The 20,774-nt window shown below is 36.0% G+C and overlaps 1 long non-coding RNA gene across 4 annotated transcripts in view; it reads left to right on the top strand.

Moving 5' to 3' along the window:
* LOC101683035 overlaps nt 1-20,774 on the top strand; it is a 71,867-nt gene that overhangs the window by 29,553 nt on the left and 21,540 nt on the right. For all 4 annotated transcript variants that reach the window (XR_006602495.1, XR_006602494.1, XR_200671.3 and 1 more), the window contains exons 3-5: nt 6,555-6,636; nt 13,213-13,364; nt 13,807-13,849. This is a non-coding gene — a long non-coding RNA (uncharacterized LOC101683035). The remainder of the gene's footprint in view (nt 1-6,554; nt 6,637-13,212; nt 13,365-13,806; nt 13,850-20,774) is intronic.

Raw genomic sequence — 20,774 nt, 5'->3', positions numbered from 1 at the left:
CTATTAAAAGTCTTGTTACTTGATGTTTTTCTAACATTGAGGAAACTTAGATTCAAGGGTTTATGGGGAATTCTTGATCCTTCAGATAGATCTTAAATTTGACCAATTAGTAAGGTTTAAGCAAGCATATTGACTTGCTGAAGTTTAAAAATAAGTCCCTAGAATTGTGCTAAAAATAGGGTACAAAGTAAAGTAATATATTTAGTTTTCTTAATCCTGATACTCCTCAGAGTTTCTTACTGGATCCTAAGCTTCTGCTTCCTTGTATAAATTATTATAGTAGATTGAGTTAATTGCTTTGAATCTTCTCTTCCTTGTATCTACACCCTTTTCTATGTGTTTCTACAGTTTTCTATAAAGAAGTGAAATATTTTCCTTTTCTCTTGATTTTGAGTTCAGGCATGTGACTGACTTTGGCTAAATGAGATACCAGTAAATGCAATGCAAACAGACTCTTGAAGAAGCACTTTAGAGATTGGATTTACTCTCCTGTGCTTCAGCCACTGCCATAAAATAGGAGATCCAGACTTGCCTCCTGTTGGCCCCACATAAGGACAAGAGACACAGAAAGCAGGGTTAAATTGACCCAGCCAAGATCAGCCTGAATTAGTCCACCCCCAAATTACATTCAAACACATGAATGAATCCAGGGTAGATAAACTGAATTTCACAGGTACATAACAGATTTTATTATTGTATAATCATTATATCTCATTATTTGCTTCTCAGGTATGTAGGTTTGTTTGTTTGTTTCGTACTTTTGTTTTTTTGGGAGGGTTTGCTTGTTTTGGTAAAAGAATGAATTTTTTAAAATTTTTATTTAAAAATTTTTTTTAAGATTTTATCTATTCATTTGACAGAGAGCACAAGTTGGCAGAGTAGCAGGCAAAAGGAGAGGGAGTAGCAGGCTCCCTGCTGAGCAGAAAGCCCAATATGGGCCTCTGCCCAGGACACTGGGATAATGACCTGAGCTGAAGGCACATGCTTAACCAACTGAGTCACACAGGCACCTCTTAGAAAATATTTTAAACTAATTTTTTTTTCAAGAATACTTAACATACAGTGTTGTTAGCTTCAGTTGTACAATATAATGATTCAGTAATTCTATACATTTCTCTGTGCTCATCTAGTTAAGTGTATTCTTATAACCCATTTTAAAACACTAAATTTTACTCTAAGCCACATACCTTTTATACGCATGATGTCATACTTTACAACCTTTTATTTTATGAGTCCCTTGACTGATTTTTATAGATGTAATTGATTTTACTGCTTTTTGCTTTAACCTCTATACTGGTTTTATAAGTGATTAATCTACCACTTTTATGATGTTTATATTTGTCTGTGAAATTTTTTCCTTTCTAATTTTCTTACTCTTTATTATGGTCTTTTTTTTCCAGTCAGAGAATTCCCTTTTACATTTCTTGTAAGTCTGATTTAGTGGTGATGAACTCCTTTAACTTTTGTTTGTGTAGGAAACCCTTTACCTCTCCTATTCTAAATGATAGTCTTACTAGGTAGAGTATCCTTGGTTACAGGTTTTTTGTTTTTGTTTTCCTTTTTTTTTTTTTTTTTCCTTTCATCACTTTGAGTATATTGTGCTACTGCCTTCTCACCCACAAAGTTTCTGCTGAAAAATCGGCTAATAGCCTTAAGGGGTTTCCTTTATATGTAATTGTTTTCTTTTCTCTTGCTGCTTTTTAAATTCTCTATCACTACTTGTTACCATTTTAATTATTATATGTCTTGATGTGGATCTCGTCAGATTAATTTTGTTGGAGACTCTCTGTATCTCCTGGATCTGGATGTCTCCCTCTCCAGATTTAGGGAGTTTTTAGCTATTATATCTTTCTCAGCTCTTATTTCTTCAAATAAATTTTCTGCCCCCTTTGCTCACTTTTATTCTGGGATCCGTTAATGCAAATGTTATTACACATGAAGATGTCTCTAGGTTCCCTTGACCTAGTCTCATTTTTTTTTAAAGATTTTATTTATTTATTTGAAAGAGAGTGAATGAGAGAGAGAGCATGAGCAGAAAGGTGGGGTAGAGGGAGGGGGAGAGGCAGACTCCCCACTGAGCAGGGAGCCTGATGTGGGACTGGATCCCAGGACCCTAGAAGGCAGATGCTTAACCAACTGAGCCACCCAGGCATCCTTTTTTTTTTTTTTTTTTTTTTTTGATAGAGAGAGTGATTGAGCACCTGTGAGTGTGAATTGGTGTGGGAAGGTCAGAGGGAGAGAGAGAATCTTAAGCAGGCTCCAGGCCCCGCATGTCACCCAATGTAGGCCTCTGTATCTTACAACCCTGAGATCATGACCTGACCCAAAATAAAGAGTTGGATACCTAGCAATGAGCTACCCAGGTGCCCAACCTATTCTCACTTTTTATTATTCTTTCTTCTTTTTACTGTTCATCTTGGTTACTGATAGAATCACCAGCCAAATTAAAAACATTTTGAAGACAGAAACTTTGTCTTATTCATTTTGTCTAGGGTTTGGGGTTTACTTATATATTAGATGGAGGGCTTTATGAATAAAAATCAATTAAATAATTTTTTCTGTTTTGTGTGTGTGTGTGTGTGTGTGTGTGTTACTCTGAAGATCATGCTAAATAGAAACAATTGAATTCCTCAAAATCTAATTCACCACTTCGTGAATTAACATGTAATTAACCATCCCGTTTCTCTCTTGAATTCTTTCCCAAGAACTTCAGCAGCAGTTTCATGAGCCTCACCCTTGATATCATTAGTGTATAATTCTTAACAGTAAGAACTTGTGCTGTAAAGAATAAGTAGCCATCAATGAACAATTTGCAGACCATAGATGAGCATTGAATGGAAAATTTTTTTATACTTCAGCTCAACACGGGCAGTAGTATTTGATTTCAAGTCACTTCTAGGGCAAATTGAAGAGTGAGCCATTTTAAATTTCATGCCTTCCTGTTTCTTTCCCAAAATAAATATCCTTTTTCTTTTTCCTATTAAACCCTATTCTTTATTTCTTTTTTTCCTTCTTTCTTCCTTCCTTCCTTCCTTTCTTTCTTCCTTCCACTCTTTTTTTTTTCTTTTTTTTGTGAAGACACCAACACCTTTATTCATGGCAACAGGGCAGCATCAAGGCTATCTGTGGAAATAATGGAAACGCTTATGGAGAAGCTTTAAGTCTAAGCAAGTCTCCTTTCCAGGTCACCACCTGCAGGCATGTAGGAGGGTCCCCTTGGCCTCCGTGCAGGTTCAGACGCATTTTTGTTGCCTGTGAACATGGCTTGCCTGTCCACTTTGATGAGTCCTTTTTCTGTCCATAACCAGAGGCCACAGCTGACTCTGCTCTCCTTTTCTTGCATTTCCCTCCACACCCCAGAGTTGTGGTGGTAACATTCATGGCCAGGGGCCCAGAGTATGAGCTGTCTGGATCTCTTGCTTTCCATTTTACAATGTTATTAAACCCTATTCTTAAAAATGGATCTAAATGACAGCTAACTGAGGAAAGGCAGGTAATATTGCCTTTCATGAAGTGATTTGCATATTGACATTCATTTTTCTTTTTTAAACTCTTATAGTAATGCTGAATGGCCACTTTGCCCATCACCTTGAGAAATGTTAGGCATATAATGGTGACCAAAGCAAATATGGCTTCTTCCTTCATGGAGCTGATGATTTGGAGGTGGGCAAGTGAGAAGCGAAAGACATGAACATGAGTAGTACATGCTTGACAAGGACGGGTAAAGGATATGATGGAGTATATGGTAAGGATTGATAACCTAGTCTACAGAGGCAGGAATTCCCCTGGGGAAATGATCGAAGTTGAAGTTGTTCCATAAAGTACAGGAAAATCTTTCCGGGAAAGGGAACTGTTTATACAAGGGTTTCGAGGAGAGAGAAATCTGTGCCAGAACTGAAAGTAGTCCAGAATGGCTGGAATCAAAAGAAAGATGGCATGGTCCTTGATGATGATATTTTGAATAGTGTTCAAAGTTTTGTCAAAATAGTGTCTAAAAATAGTGTTTGGATTATAGGAGATGCTTGTTAAAAAAGCAGATTCTTACATTGGGGAAAGTATGTGCTATGGTGAGTGCTATGAAATGTGTAAGCCTGATGATTCACAGACCTGTACCCCTGGGGCAAATAATATAATATATGTTAATAAAAATGATTTTTAAAAATGAGAAGAAAAAAAAAGATTCCTGAGCTTCCCCCTGTTATTACAGGGTCAGAATCTCCAATCAGAGCCTCTGTTCAGCATGTTAAATCTTTTTTTTTTTTTTTAAGATTTTTATTTATTTGACAGACAGATCACAAGTAGGCAGAGAGGCAGGCAGAGAGAGAGAGAGAGAGAGAGGAGGAGGAGGCAGGCTCCCTGCCGAGAAGAGAGCCCCGATGCGAGGCTTGATCCCAGGACCCTGGAAGCCGAAGGCAGAGGCTTTAACCACTGAGTCACCCAGGCACCCCTGTTCAGCATCTTAAAGGTTCATTCTACAATTCTTATGCCCCTCAAATTTTGAGAACCACTGGCATAAATTAATATAGTTCCTAAGGTAGAAAACTGACAGGTATTAATAGTAGCCAAGGAATGTGTTTGTGTGGAAGGCAAAGTATCCTGGAGCTTTTAAAGTAACACCACACAGGCCAGGCTGCTTCTCTTTATATGAGTAGGAGAATTGGTCATGCCAAGCAGTAGTCCTGAGATGTTCTGTTTTAAAAACTTGCATTTAACATAGAAATATCAAATGACTTAAAATAAATTAAATCCTCATTTATATACCATAACAACTCTTGAGAAGTACCTGTAATATAACAATTACCATGGATATTCTCTCAGTATACCCTCTACTTAACCAATTTGCTGGACTTACTGTCTCTCCCTTCTGCCCTATCTGTGGCACCCATATACTACTGAAAATAGACTTGAAAAGAATACTTATTACTAAAGTATATAATATATAATGTTCTATTCATTTCAGGTATATAACATATTGATTCAGCAATTCTATACATTACTCAGTGCTCACCACTAGTCATGTTCTGTCATCATACAAACTTATTATACCATTATTGACTATATCCCATATGCTGTTTATTTCTCATCTCTGTGACTTACTTATTTTAAAACGAGAAGTTTGTCCTTCTTAATGCCTTTCACCTGTTTTGCCCAACCCTCACCCACCTCCCTTCTAGAAACGTTCTCCACATTTTTTAGTCTATTTCTTTTTGTTTTGTTTTTTAGATCCCACATATAAGTGAAATCATGTGGTATTTGCCTTTGTCACTCTGAATTATGTCACTTTGCATACTATCCACTAGGTCCATCCATGTTCTCACAAATGACAAGACTTCACCTTTTTTGTGGCTGAATAATATTCATGTGTGTGTGTCCCACATCTTCTTTATCCATTTACTATAGATGGATATTTGGGTTGCTTCCATATCCTGACTACTGTAGATAATACTGTAATAAATACAGGGGTGCATGTATATTTTTTTGAATTAGTGCTTTTGTTTTCTTTAGGTAAGTACCCAACAGTAGAATTATTGGATCATATGATCCTAAATATACTCTTCTTAAGAATAAGCACAGCGGCGCCTGGGTGGCTCAGTGGTCTAAAGCCTCTACCTTCGGCTCAGGTCAGGATCTCAGGCTCTCAGGCTCTCTACTCAGCGGGGAGCCTGTTCCCCACCCCCCCTTGCCTGCCTCTTTGCCTGCCTCTTTGCCTATGATGTCTGTCTGTCAAGTAAATAAATAAAATGTTTTTTTAAAAAGAATAAGCACATACCCCTTTATTTTTAGCATGAATCACTTGTGTTTATTCTTAAACTTGTTTATGCCACTTGTTTTTCATTTTGTAACTATAACATTTAATTAAATAGTAAATAAATAATGTTAATTGTAAAGAGTTTTTATTTCTGTAAACATTAAATTTAATGCTTTGGAAAGTTTTGAAAATTTCTTTAGCACTGCTATCAGATTAATTACAGGTGAGAAAACAGAAGAGATTGGGGAAAAGTAAAAAAACCTTAGATTTTGCTTTGATTTGTTCATCTATGTCTTTAAGTTGTTTTTTTTTTTAAGGTTATTTATTTATTTATTTATTTGACAGAGAGGGAGAGATCACAAGTAGGCAGAGAGGCAGGCAGAGATAGAGGGGGAGCAGGCTCCCCACTGAGCAGATAGCCCCATGTGGGGCTCGATCCCAGGACCCCGAGATCATGACCAGAGCTGAAGGCAGAGGCTAAACCCACGGAGCCACCCAGGCACCCCTGTCTTTAAGTTCTTATTTCACAAATAAAACAAAATATATGCAAAACAAACAAAGTAAAATAGTGCTTGTTGAAGATGTTTCTGAATTTGTTTGTGCTAACAATCAACACTGGGCTCCAGATAATAGCCCTATACCAAAGAAATAATCTTGGCCCTACATTTGAACTTCAGCAAATGAGTGGGTATATTTCTTAAATTAATATGTTAAGATATATGTGTATGTTTTTTATGACTTCCAAGTAGGCTTTAACCTACTTTCTTTGTTTAAATAAGTAATTATTTAATTTAATTATTTTTAGTCTCATGAGTTCCAGTATCATCAGTTCAGAAGCCTTTACTCCTATAAAGAAGATGGGGATTCATGCTCTAACACTTTGGAAGGTGGGTATGCTTGTAGGGTGGGTACATGACCAATTCCAGCCCTCTCAGAAAAGAACTGGCACAATATACAGTAGTTTAAATCTTTATAGTCTGAAAAGCAGACTGTACATATGTTGTACATTATTGTAATTTTTGGTGACAATAGAAAGAGTTTAGTAAAACAGGAATATTTTTATTTTAATGGAAAATGAATTATTTGCTCCTTTGGTTTATTTTTCTTACAATGCAAAGCCAGGAGCACATTTACTTCTGTCCGGAGATTTCCTGGATAGCAGATACTTTTGAGAAAGGGTTTCTTGCTCCTTCTTTTTTTTTTTTTTTTTTTTTTTTTTTTCATTTTCTGATTGTAATGGCAGGTTTAGTAAGAACAGGGAAGTTTCAAAATCTGTTCCTTCTACACTTATCTCAGAGAACTTCATTCAGATAAGAAGAGTTTCTTTTCTAAGTCACAAGCACACTATATCCCAGGAAAGGACTATCAGCTAGAGATGCTTGGAATTCAAAAATGCCAGCAAGAGTGATATATCCAGGTTCAAATTTTTAGTAAATGCAACTAAAGAATCTTAATGAATATGTTGCATAAAGACAAAAGTAGCCTACACTTTCAAGAGGTGAGAGAGAGGGACTCATAAAGTCTGGGTTTTAATCTCTAGGATTCAGTTACTGCCATTGAGTTACATTTACTAACTCCTCCTTTTCTCATTTATTTGAAAATAATTTATACAATAAAAGTTACCTCAGGAATCCTTAGAAATGGAACACATGAAGGAATTGTCAAGGACAGCTTATGTTATTCTATCGTTTTGTGGCTTGTCTGGTGGTTATCTTTATGTGGCTCTGTGATCATTTATATGATCTACTCTTAGTTCTCTCATTATGAGAGTCTCTATTCTTAACTGTTACTATTTAAGCAATATATTTATTGGCAGTTTCAGATGACAGATGGACATGTGCTCAGATGATGGGTGTGCACATCTGATTTTGGTAAATATCTCACAGTAAACAAATAAATGAATGTTCAGAGAATATCTGAAATGCTATATTTAAGTTTCCTATGCACATTTTGTTTAGCATTACAAATTGACTGTCTAACAGAATTAGGTAGAAAAAATATATATCAGATCCATGATGATTTGTGAATAATTGACTAGCCACACAGGTGCATAAGATTTCAGTTGAGATTTCCTTGTTTTTATGAGGAATATGTATTATTAAAAAATGGAGGGGGGTTCCAGGGATTCCTTGTCATTTTTGCAATAACAAAATGTTATGCATAATTTATCATGAGGCTGAAGTTTTCTAAATGCCTTGCCGTTGTGATATCATCTATACCACCATTGCCCCAAGAATGGAGAATTTTATAATTTATTCTTGTAGTTAGTGTTATGCTTCAAGCACAATTAGCTCTCTTTACTTCTGTTCTGGGGATGGGTGCTTCCACAGTGCAACACTCTAGCCATCCTTCAGAGCACTCTGCATTTTCACCTTGAAGCATTTATCATAACTGTAATGATGTGATAACTCATAATGATGCATTTCATGTTTGTCACCCCCACTAAATTATAAACTAAAAGCAGTCAAAGTTCATGGCAGAAGTTTAACTCCTACTGCATCCCCAGCACCTAGTAGATAATCAACATATTTTTTTAAATTAAACAATACATAGACAGAAACCTACGCTTTCCTCCACTCATTCTTCTCTTAGCTTTTCTAGGGCTCTTGTGCATAGTCGGGTCCCTTGAGGAGGCAGAGGGGACACAGGTAGTAAGCTCCTCTCCCCCCTCCAAACCTCCACTCAGCCCATACTCAAGCCCTCTTCCTTTGGCTCTATGGATCAGATATCCTACCACTGTGGACATAAACAGATCGGGACATAATTTATTGAGACTAGTAAAAGCTTTAGTGCACTGCCAAGAAATCACTGCCTTCACACATGCCCAAGGCCATCCTCCTACCACTATTCATGTAGCACACATCCAGACCTTTTCATAGAGAAAATATGTGTGGAAAACTATACTATTTCAAGTACATCCTTAACTTCCTGAAGTTGACCTCAGAAAAAAAATCAGGTATTTCATACAATTCTCTTTAGTCCCACTGTCTGAGAAAGAACATAAGATAGTTGGAATACAATTCTAGCAGAGTTTTACATTTTAGGTTTGTCTATTTTAATAATATTAATGTAATAACTCACCACATACACTACAGTTATAAAATAAATCCTTAGAAATATAGAAATACATAACATACTAAGTCAGTGGGACAGGGAAGATAGCTCATGCAGAGACCTCAGCAAACAAGATAAAATAGATTTAAAAAAAAAAGTGTTGACCACTATTTAAGGAAATGCATGTAAAAATCAGGTTGTAATAATAAAAATAATGTGAAACATTGTGAAGATTAATCAATTCTGATGATGAAATGTGGACTGAAAGTATCTGAAGATTCAAAAACTAAAGCAGGAAAACTAATAGGAGGTAAATGCTTAATGTTAAGTAGTGAGGAAAACCTCATGTTATATTATGGTTTGGTGGTTCAAATAACATAAAAATAATTTATAAGAGATGGTAGAGGTGCTGGAAGGTAGATTTGGCCAGTTATAATTTTAAAGCCAATTAATAAATATCCATGTCTTTACCTAGACTACCCTACCTTGACTATTGCAATAAGCCTTCAAATGACCCTCCCACTTTCTAAACTCTCTCACTTGGTTATCAGACTTCTTGCCCAAATCTGCATTACATGCATTCATATTTCATAAGGTCCCACTGAAGGCCGTCTGTTTACCATGAGGCCTTCTCTGATAACCAGCTGTCAGTGAATATCTCCCTCCTCTAAAATGTCATACAACTTTACCAGCACCTTTCTTATTTATGACTCTTAGAACTTTCTACTTTGTATTTTAGTGACTAATGCACATTTTTACTACTTCCTCACTAGTCCATAAATTTCTGAGGGTGAAATTTTACTTTTACTGTACACTCTGCCAAGCGTACTATAATAGCCAGCTCATAGCAGGTGCTCAGTTGATCTGTGTAGACAGTACATGGTTTTCAAGACAGTTTCTGTACATGAGATTCTGGAGAGCATTCACCTTTCCCTTTTCTCCCCTTGTCTGCTTTTCTAAACTTGGCTGGGAGGCCAACTCAAGACAATTCCTCATGAAGCTTTCCATCACCCCTAAGTTCAAAGTGGTCTCTTGACTGACATAATCCCATGTATTCAACATCTAAAGTGTTTGAGTCACCACACCAGGCCACATGTGCTATTCATATGGTAGGTCACCATTTTCATGTGTATCAACCTCCCTCGCTCAAGATTATGAACATTTCAAGAATAGGGATCACATTTTATAAATTTTAGTACTTACCATCCTTTAGTCTTTATTCTATATTTAGTAGCTACTGTCAGCCCACAGTGGTGTTTCATATCTGCTGCTTCTTCTTTTGTTGCTGAAGTATCCTGAGCATTTAGAACACCGCTGGTACATAGTAGGTTCTACGGAAATACTTGTTGCATGTGGTTGAATGAATTAGAAGTAGAAGATGATTTCTAGAGAGTCTGAGTGAAAGGTTGGCTTTTTTTTTTTTTTAAGATTTTCATTTTATTTATTTGACAGACAGAGATCACAAGTAGGCAGAAAGTCAGGCAAAGAGAGAGGAAGGGAAGCAGGCTCCCTGCCAAGCAGAGAGCCTGATGCGGGGCTCGATCCCAGACTCTGAGATCATGACCTCAACCAAGGCAAAGGCTTTAACCCACTGAGCCACCCAGGAGCCCCAAGTTGACTCTTTTAACAACTGCTTTCAGGAGCTGATTTCTTAGCTGTGGGAAATAGAAAGCAGGGTGCACACCTGTGGGCAACAGGCTCACGTGTGTAGGCATATCCTTCATGATCCTCATTTTACTTTTTCTTCGGCATACTCCCTTTAGGAGCCATATGTCAGATCAGAGTGGTCTCTACTTGGAAATATTTGATCATTAATTGTGTAGATCAATTATGCCATTTCCCCCTCAGCCAAATGATTTTTTTTATGGTTCTCCTGAGTCAGTATACCCAGCGTGTCCTTCCTCAGCATTTCTTTATTCCTGTGATCGCCAAGTTATATTTTAGTCAGTTTGAATCATGACAGATAACTTTGTCTCCTTCCACTCATTATTAATAAGCATATGATAATTCACCAAAGCATGGAGGTGTTGGTTAAGCTAGAGTGCTTTGAGCTCATGTAGCTAAATGCAGTGATACTTAATCATATGAAGGCTTAGTTTAGAACACTGGTCTTCATTTCTCTTTTTGCTGTTGGAGCCTTACCCTACAGGAGCCTTCCTTCCTTTCTTCTGCTACTTGCTGAAGATACAATGGGGAATAAGTCAGAAATACCTCCGGTCCTAGTGGAATTAAATTTTTAGAGGAGATGACACTTTTGGAGAAGACTGATGTTTACTATTTTTATTACAATTGCTATACATGCATCAAAGAAGTACAGAGAAATATGAGAGCTTACAGAAATCTATCCTGGTTGTATGGAAAAGGGGCAATGGTGTTAGGGTTGAGTCATGAAGAGCTAGTCAGAAGTAAGGAAAGTAAGAGGAGGAGAGAGAAGGGAAATGTTCCAGGAAGAAGGAAGCAAGGGGTTAGTTCCCTTGAGGGGTCTCTTCTCCCTGTATTCTTCAGCTAATGAGAATGAATATCTTGTTCATTAAATTAAGTTGGCTTAAAGAGGTTTTTGACTTATAACATAATAAATACCATAGCATGTTAATATAAAATTGTATGCATGTATTTGAAAGCCTACATTTTCTTCCATAAATTAAAAATAAATCAAAACATGTCAAATCCTGGCCATATGATATGTAGGAAATCTCTTTTTCTTAACCTACCCTAATTTATAGTAATTTGAAGGGGGGCAGGCATCAGCGTAAGTCCTTTTTTTATACTTAAGATTATTTCAAAGTCAAGCTAACGGGAACACTCGTCATTTGCTCTGTTAAATTTTCAAGTATTTATTAGCTTCTGTCCTCAAGAGAACAGACATTATTAGTCATTTTCATATTGGTGATTTTTTAATCAACTTTTAAATGGATGTTTTTTGAAAAGATTTTCACAATTTCTAGTTTCTAGATTAATTAATGTTTCATAAATAAATCATAGTACCCTAGATATAATCCTTGAAAGCCAGATTAAAGAGCATTAAAATATAAAAACAGGTAGGGGAAGAAAACTTCACTATAAGTTAATGAAAAGGATATAATTTAGTTGAAAGAAACAAAATAATGTCAAATTGAAAATTACCATTCTGTTCTACAGTTCATATGGAATGTGACTTTCTAAAGGCTAGAGTTATTGGATTTTTATTCATATTAAGATTTGGGCCCCTTCTGGAGGAGTGAAAATTCTATGTAACTCTTAAAACCATGGAATATATTTTGGAAAAATATATGTCTAATTTTTATTACTATAGCTATTTCTAGTGAAAAATATCCTTTGGTCCGGGAATGAGAAAAAATCATAATCATTCTATGTGCACTCTTTTTGCTCATAAAACTAAACAAGTCTAATAGACTAAAATTTATCTAAGTCACAACTATCTCATTAGTGGCATTTTTCTTGCAATAAGATCACAAAGGATATTTTCATTCTTTCAATTCAGCAGTCAGCTCAAAGTCCCCTAATAGAAGGCTGCATTACTCAAGACTATAGTCTTGCCACTTTTAGTAGCATTTATTTTTAACTTCATTCTGTGTTAAGTGAAACAGAATAGGTATCGCCCTTTATAGGTACAGAGGGGAAAATGAGAAACCTTGGTTCTTTTTTCACGCCAGAGAGAACCATCAGACCTAACCCCATTACTTTTCCTTTATGTAGATAAGAGAATGACCATCTTTCAGGAAACATCATGACTTCTTTGCTTAAAAATGTTTCAGAATTTCTTATTACCTCTATCAAATGTTCTTAAACTTAAACTTGAGCATCAGATTCACCTGCAGGGTTTATGGAATCATGGATTGCTGGACCTGCCCCAGAGTTTCTGATTCAGTAGGTCTGGGATGGGGCGCATACACGGAGAATCCTGGCCTACAGGATAAAGACTAAAATTCTAATTATGCCCGGCCCATCATAATCTGAAGGCAGCAGAAGTCACTTGGGCTCTGGGAATAAAAATGCTGGGTTCAAAGTTCTGCCACTTACTCACTCTGTGACGATGACCAAACTACTTTGTCTGTAAAATAGGGCTACTAATTATATTTCTCTCTTAGGAGTGTTATGAATATTATATGAAATGATAATTTGCAATATGCTAAAAAACAGTGCGCCTACTATAGTAGGTTCCAGATGAATATGAGCTATTATTGTCATCATCATCTTTCCAATTTTTTTCTTGGCTAAATATTTTATTTACAAGCATATCAGATTTATTCTAAACGATAGTTACATCATAGCAAATTTTATGTCTTTGAAATGTCTTCAGATGTCCAGTTTTCTCAGTATGGTCCCTGTCCTTCTCCTACACCCTTCCCATCTTCATCTACTTAACTCCTATTCATTACTGAGATTTCATCTTCTGTGTAACTTTCCAGGGAGGTGCAGACCACATGCACTCACATGCTGTCCCAAAGGACAGCACTCTCGTGAAGAAAACCTTGTGAAGAAAACCTTGTGAAGAGCTTTTGCCCTTTAACTAGAAAAATGTGCCAAGACTGGAGCAGTAGCCCAGCACCCTGCATCATAGGTAAATGTGGGAACAATATTAGAGAATGTTACACTAGTTCGTTAAAGACAAGTCAGCCCAAATTCTCCACTGATTAAACCCTGAAGTGATCCTGTATGCTTTATGGTTTAGAGATTCCCTGAATGGGAATTTTAATGGAGATTCTCTATACATTACATTCCTGACTTGGTTTGTACTCTATTTGGTCATCATTCCCACTCCAGCCACCCAATTAAATGCTGAAATTCTTTCTCCTTTCATAAAATCAAGTCAGTGCAGAATTATATACACTATTAGCTTTCAGTCGAATCTACACGAGAAGGAAACCATAATTGCCATTTCATAAAGCAAAGAATAGCTAAAAATCTATCTCCTGTTCTTAAAAATAAGTACTTAGTGCTTTGCATACCTTATCTCAATTACAATAACTCTATTTGGTAACATTATTATGCTCATTTTACAGAGAAAGAATCTGGCCACAGGAAAGGATCTGAAGTCATCAAAAAGTAAGTCATATCATATTTCTGTACCCATGCTTTTAACTACTGTGCTATGTTGGTTATACAAAATAGCCATACTCCTCAAAACACCGGTAAAAACACTATGCTGGCATATGCTTCCAAATTCTTCTTAGCCTTACTATGTTTACGTATTGAAACAATCGTAGAATGGCATATCTAAATATAAAAGAAATTGAAATCCTTATTTTTTTTCTTAGTTATATCATTTTATTGTTTTTTTATAATTTTTAATTTTTTATAAACATATATTTTTATCCCCAGGGGTACAGGTCTGTGAATCACCAGGTTTACACACTTCACAGCACTCACCAAAGCACATACCCTCCCCAATGTCCATAATCCCACCCCCTTCTCCCAACCCCCCTCCCCCCAGCAACCCTCAGTTTGTTTTGTGAGATTAAGAGTCACTTATGGTTTGTTTCCCTCCCAATCCCATCTTGTTTCATTTATTCTTCTCGTACCCACTTAAGCCCCCATGTTGCATCACCACTTTCTCATATCAGGGAGATCATTGGATAGTTGTCTTTCTCTGCTTGACTTATTTCGCTAAGCATGATACGCTCTAGTTCCATCCATGTTGTCACAAATGGCAAGATTTCATTTCTTTTGATGGCTGCATAGTATTCCACTGTGTATATATACCACATCTTCTTGATCCATTCATCTGTTGATGGACCAACAGCAAGACAGAAGAAAGAGAAATTAGGAGTCAATCCCATTTACAATTGCACCCAAAACCATAAGATACCTAGGAATAAACCTAACCAAAGAGACTCAGAACCTATACTCAGAAAACTATAAAGTACTCATGAAAGAAATTGAGGAAGACACAAAGAAATGGAAAAATGTTCCATGCTCCTGGATTGGAAGAATAAATATTGTGAAAATGTCTATGCTACCTAAAGCAATCTACACATTTAATGCAATTCCTATCAAAGTACCATCCATCTTTTTCAAAGAAATCCTTATTTTTATACAATATGACCTGATATATTCCTCTGATAGGCAGAACTTCACCAAAGGTTGTAGCTCTCATTTGCCACTCACATCTCTCCGCAGTGTGGAGCAACAGCAACAAAAAAATAAAACCAAAATCTCCAGTCTTGGTACATTTTTCAGTTAGAGGGCAAAAGCTCTTCACAGGGTTCTCTTCTTGAGAGTGCAGCCCCAAAGGACAGCATGAGTCACAGCTCTTCCATGTACTCAGCAGATACTCACTACGTAACTGCTGGGCCTGTGGTCTGCGCCTCCCTGGAAAGTTACATAGAAGTTGAAATCTCAGTAATGAATAGGAGTTAAGTAGATGAAGATGGGAAAGTGGGCACTTTCTGGGCTTGTCTGACCCACTTCTCTCCAGGCTGTACTAGCAGCCTTTCCACACACCATCATCATTGAACTTATCAAATGAGAATTGCCCATGTCAGTTGTCATCTGCTTCTCCCCACTCCCCACTGTGTTAGCTGATAGAACCAAACTGAAGAAATTAAAAAACATTTAAGCATCAGAATGTGTGGATTAGCGCTCACTGACAAACTCAAGAACACAGAGTCTTCACAGTATATGCGTAGCCCAAGTTAATGGAAGTTCTTGATGCTACTCGATGATTTAAGAAGTCAGAGGGATTGACCAGCCGGAATCCTAAATAATCACATCTCTAAAATACCATTTACTGGAAGTCACTCTTTTTCCTTAAAAATAGTCATCTAATAGTCTCAGCAGAGAAGCCTTAGCAAATTCTTTAAATTCCAGGCATTAGACCTCTTTTCAGAAGGAAACCTGAAATTGCATGACAGGGGTCCAGCCACAATCATAATTTCTTTAGATGCTTTACATTCTCTTCACTGAAACTTGGCACTAAGTGATATATCCCTAGTAGCACAAGTGTATGATTTGAAGAAGAGTCATATGTTCAGCTTCTTGCTTTTTAATCCCAGGAGAAAACAAGTTGTTTTATCTATTTGGGGTTAGTATGAGGAACCAAACCAGAAAGGGATTTTAGTCTTCTCTGTATGTTGTAGTTATGGGGAATTCCCTCCTTTAGATCACAAAGGGGGCCATTAGAGACAGACCTTTTTTGGCCTTTGAGTTAATGTAACTTCTCTTTAAAATAAATTAAAATTCTGTCACAATATGCCTTCAATTCTCCTTCTCCTCCAAATACATTCTATACACAAACTCAAATGGATTAATATTTTATATCTAATTAAAAATAACTGCAAAAGTGTGTCATATGTCACAGTGGACATATATCAACAATGTCTTTCAGCTTAAACTCTAGGGAAGAAAGATCTCAAATGCTATGCATGAATATTCAGTAAGTCTGTGGCTCATTCAGTCACAAGTTAAGATTCAGAAAGGAGTACACACAAAAATAAGAGAATAAACAAATAAAATGAATTTCTAAAGCCATGGAATGCTTATTATTCCTTCTAACTATGTATCTATATAGACTAAACATGTAATTGAAAAAGTGAAAATACAATTCGGTTATTTTACCCACATAATACTGAGCAATATTTAAAATTTTCTCTCAAAGAGACTAAGGTTTCTAGTTATTTAAATATATGCAATATTGTATTAAGGTTGTATGGGAGAATTATTTCTGTTCTTTACAAATTAGATGATTTATTTTCTAAAATTACTTATGAAGGAAATGACCAACGATGCCCAGTGATAATGCAAAAATAACTTACCACTTGTTTGGGAAGAAATGTAAATTTCCTAATTGTAGCTTGAAATATATATACAACTTACAAATTTAGAATAGTATTTTTTTTCAGTGTTCCAAAATTCATTGTTTATGCACCACACCCAGTGCTTCATGCAATACGTACCATCCACAATAACTACCACCAGGCTCACCCCATCCCCATCCCCCCTCCAAGCACTCAGTTTGCCTCTCAAAGATTTTATTTATTTATTTGTCAGAGAGAGAGAGTGCACAAACAAGAGGAGTTGCAGGCAGAGGTAGAAGCAGGCTCCCTGCTGAGCAAGCAGCCAGATGCAGGACTTGGTCCCAGGATCCTGGGATCATGACCTGAACTGAAGGCACATGCTTAACAAATGACCCACCCAGGAATCCTGGAATAGCATATATTTTATGCCTGGAAATGCCATCAAGGAAAGGATACGAGAGGAGTAGATTTCGGATAAATAGAACAAAATTTGTAGAAAATTAACATTCTAAACATTGCAGTCTCAAGGATAACATTGATTAACAAAGCACTACTGAACCTACTTCTCCGTGGTAGACTCGTGGAAATAAAGGAAAGGGAGATTTAGTTTTCATGGGCTCTCATCCTGATCTGGACCATAAATCTGCTTGGCAAAACCTCCTGAAAAAACCAATAGGGCCCCTTTGGGAGGATTTGGAAAGGCGTCCAGGAGAACTTAAAAGAAAAACCCTACTGTCTCCTCCAACTCTGATAACTGATGTATATGACATTCTGTATAAATTGACATCCCAACTCAGCTAAAAAGCTATGGTTTTAATTTTAAAAAAGCTTGAATTCTGATTTATTTCACAGGATAGCAATCCTATCCATGTTTCTCGAATTTGTATAATGAAATGCAGAAATGAATTCAGCCTAAAATTCTGAATTTGTATAATAAAATACAGAAATAAATGCAGTCTACAAAGCCTAAATTCAAGCCTAACTGAATGCATTTTTATAAAATGAAGATTATATTAATAGAAGATCAGTGATCTTCATAGAATTTCACAAAAAGTTGACATTCAGTCAACAAAATTATGTCTTTGTTTACTCTTATTCTAATCAATATGAAATTTTCCAAAGACTGGAATGTCTACAACTGCTTCCCAGACTACAGTTCATTGAAGAACATAAATTGTGGATCATATTCTTTCCTAGAACACTTTTGCTTTAGTTCAATGGAAATTAATTTAATTCAATTAATTCAAAAATCCTGCATCTGTACAAATTCACTTATGCTCTCAGTATGTGGTTATTGTTTCACTAAAAATGTTAGTTATGAGATAGTTTGTCTGTTAGATGTTTTGTTGTCTTGTACTTGTAAGCATAATGACATAGAATTTCAAAAAGGATGTCAAGTAAAACTCTCCTGAGGGATTTAAACAAAGGAACATGTCTAGCATCAGAGCTCTGACAACAGCAGTTATATTTGATTTGATTATAAAAAAAAAATACATGTTTTAAGTGTTTGAGTAATATCTGTGCCAGAATTGAATAGGAAATGGCAGAAGCTTAAGTTCTTTAATCTACATGAGCTAATGGGTTCTTATTCACACACCAGTTATAAATTAGAAGAAATGTTTCCTCTTCAAAATGGACTACTGTGTTCATCAGTTTACACAAAGGAAACTGGAATAGTTCATAGGAGTTTAGAAAAGCAGCTATATACAGAACAAAACAAAAACAGAAAGAAAATGGCTTATCATCTAACTTAAGAATTATTGTCTAGTTGGTATCGATTTGCATAGTTGCAATCATATCAAACAAAGGCCTTCCCCCATAGATTAACATTCAGTGGTCAAGAACTGACAAGATAGAATGTAAACCACAGACAACTGGTCTGCTTTGGGAAATAAGGAGAAGAAGAGATGAGCAAAGGGAGGGTACTATTATTTAAAAAAAAAAAAAAAAAAGAAAGCAAGACAAAATTATTCTGAAGTGACTGTTTCATTATTAGGCATTATACCCCTATGCAGGGATTATTATTATTATTATTATTATTATTATTATTATTCTTGTATTTTAATATTTTGAAGGGTATTTGGTTGGCAACCTTAATTCCTGAAAACTGTTTACCAAATCTTTTGTTTTGGGAAAATCATTTTGGTCAAATCATTGTTTAAGTACACTGGCATTTTCCATCCAGCATTTGGATAGTGGGGGTTCCATGTGGACTGGAGAGGACTGGGGGTATAACTAGGGCTTCTGGGCAACAGCAGACAATTTCCACAGAGTGAAACAAGTAGCATGGGGGACTGGAAGATTTCAGTGTACCGAAGAAAGGAATTATGCTACTGTTTATGTCAGAATATGTAGAAAGATAGCACTGCTGTATGCCTTTAATCATTTTAACTGGCAGCAGTCAAAATTTCAATAAAACAAATCTTAAGAATACTGTTCGTACAACAGATTCAAGTGACCTTGAATGTTTTTTAAACTCCCAATTTATCATGAACAAACCCATACTGGGTTCATATTCAATGCATTAATCATCAACTTTATAAAATAAGCTACATAATAAAATTAAATTAAATCTCAATTTACCAAAACATTAACATGCTAACAACTTTGTTAAGTCACAGTGTAAAAACGAAATGCATAAAACACTGGAATCACTATACCAAACAATGTAATTGAAGTTAAAACGTTATTTTCTGTGGTTCTTTTAGAGAAAATAACAAGTTGTTTACTTTAATGCAGTGACATTTTATTTTGTGATTAATTTTAAAATAACATTGTAAAAACTACAAACTCATTTTAATTTGACAAGCATTTGGTAATTAATTTTCAAACAATGCTGTGGGAACCCAGAAAGCACTCTTCCTTTGACATGTATTTTATAATTTATTTTAAAACAATGCTGCACAAATCTGTAAAGGCATAATTCATTTGGGAGTTCATTAATTATGCAAATGAGTTGCAATTAACAAATCTGTTCCAAGGATGGCATTTGCATAATAATGAACTTCATGTTTGTGACATTATTTAATAAGATACCTTTGTGCATTTTTAAACAAAACACTCCTGTGAATACTATATGATGAGTTGGGGTTGAAAATGGACATCTACTCCATGAGATTCAAAGCTGTATGCAGAAAAATGTTGTTAAAATAAACAGAATTATATATAATTCAAGTAATAAATATGGATATTCCATTTAAAGCACAGGGGTTTTGATTAATCTCAGCTTCCCTAAATAGCATAACACTTTAATTTACATTTACAAAAACCAATATATGAATAAAGCTAAAGCAAGCTGAATCAAGCAAAACTATAAACTCCTATTTAATATTTCAAGTGAAGGTAGTTCATATACTATACACATGAATCTTAAAATACATATTTTTCAATTGGAAGAGAAATGTAACATCAAATCAAAGACCCGTCCTTTCTCAGGGCTTATGGCAGAATGGCTACGAAAGTCAGATGATATTCATTTATTCGGTCAGTATCATTTATTGAGAATCTACAGTGGTCAGACTGTCTTTAAGATAGGGCAGATCAAAAGAAGAATAAGACAGGGCACCTGGGTGGTTCAGTTTGTTAAGCATCTGCTTTTGGCTCAGCTCATGATCCCTGGGTCCTGGGATCGAGTCCCACATCAGGCTCCCTGCTCACTGGGAAGCTTGCTTCTCCCTCTCCCACTCCCTCTGTTTGTGCTCTCTCTCTGTGTCAAATAAATAAAATCTTGAAGAGGAGGAGGAGAAGGAGGAGCAGCAGAAGAAGATGAAGATGAAGAAGAAGAAGAGGAGGAGGACGACAAAGAAGAAGATGATAATGACATAAGTCTACCTTCAAGTGTCATGAAGCCTAATGAGGGACACAAATATATAAACACCAAAACTCAATAAAAGTTATCTTAGAGAGAGAAACGCTAAGTGTTACAGGAGTTCAGATGATAAGAATAAGAAACTCAATTTGGTGGAATTCAGGAAGTTCTTGAAGATAAAAAAAGGGACAAAATATTTTGAAGGATGGAAAGAAGTTCACCAGTAGGTAAAAATATCAGAGTATTTGAGAAAAAAGAAGCAACATACACAGAGTCATGAAATAGTGAATGATGGAGATGTGTTTAAGAAAATGGTAAGAAGGTCACTGTGACTTGTAGCAGATGATAGGGCTGGGGAATAAGTGCTTTTGGAGCAGGACTATCAGGAGTCTCAGAGATCTAGTTTGAAATTTTAAAAAGATAATGA

Source organism: Mustela putorius, unplaced genomic scaffold (genome assembly GCF_011764305.1).
Source record: "Mustela putorius furo isolate JIRA1106 unplaced genomic scaffold, ASM1176430v1.1 tig00003869_pilon_pilon_pilon, whole genome shotgun sequence".
In the NCBI taxonomy this organism is placed as follows: domain Eukaryota; kingdom Metazoa; phylum Chordata; class Mammalia; order Carnivora; family Mustelidae; genus Mustela; species Mustela putorius.
This window is presented reverse-complemented; position numbering and strand designations above follow the sequence as displayed.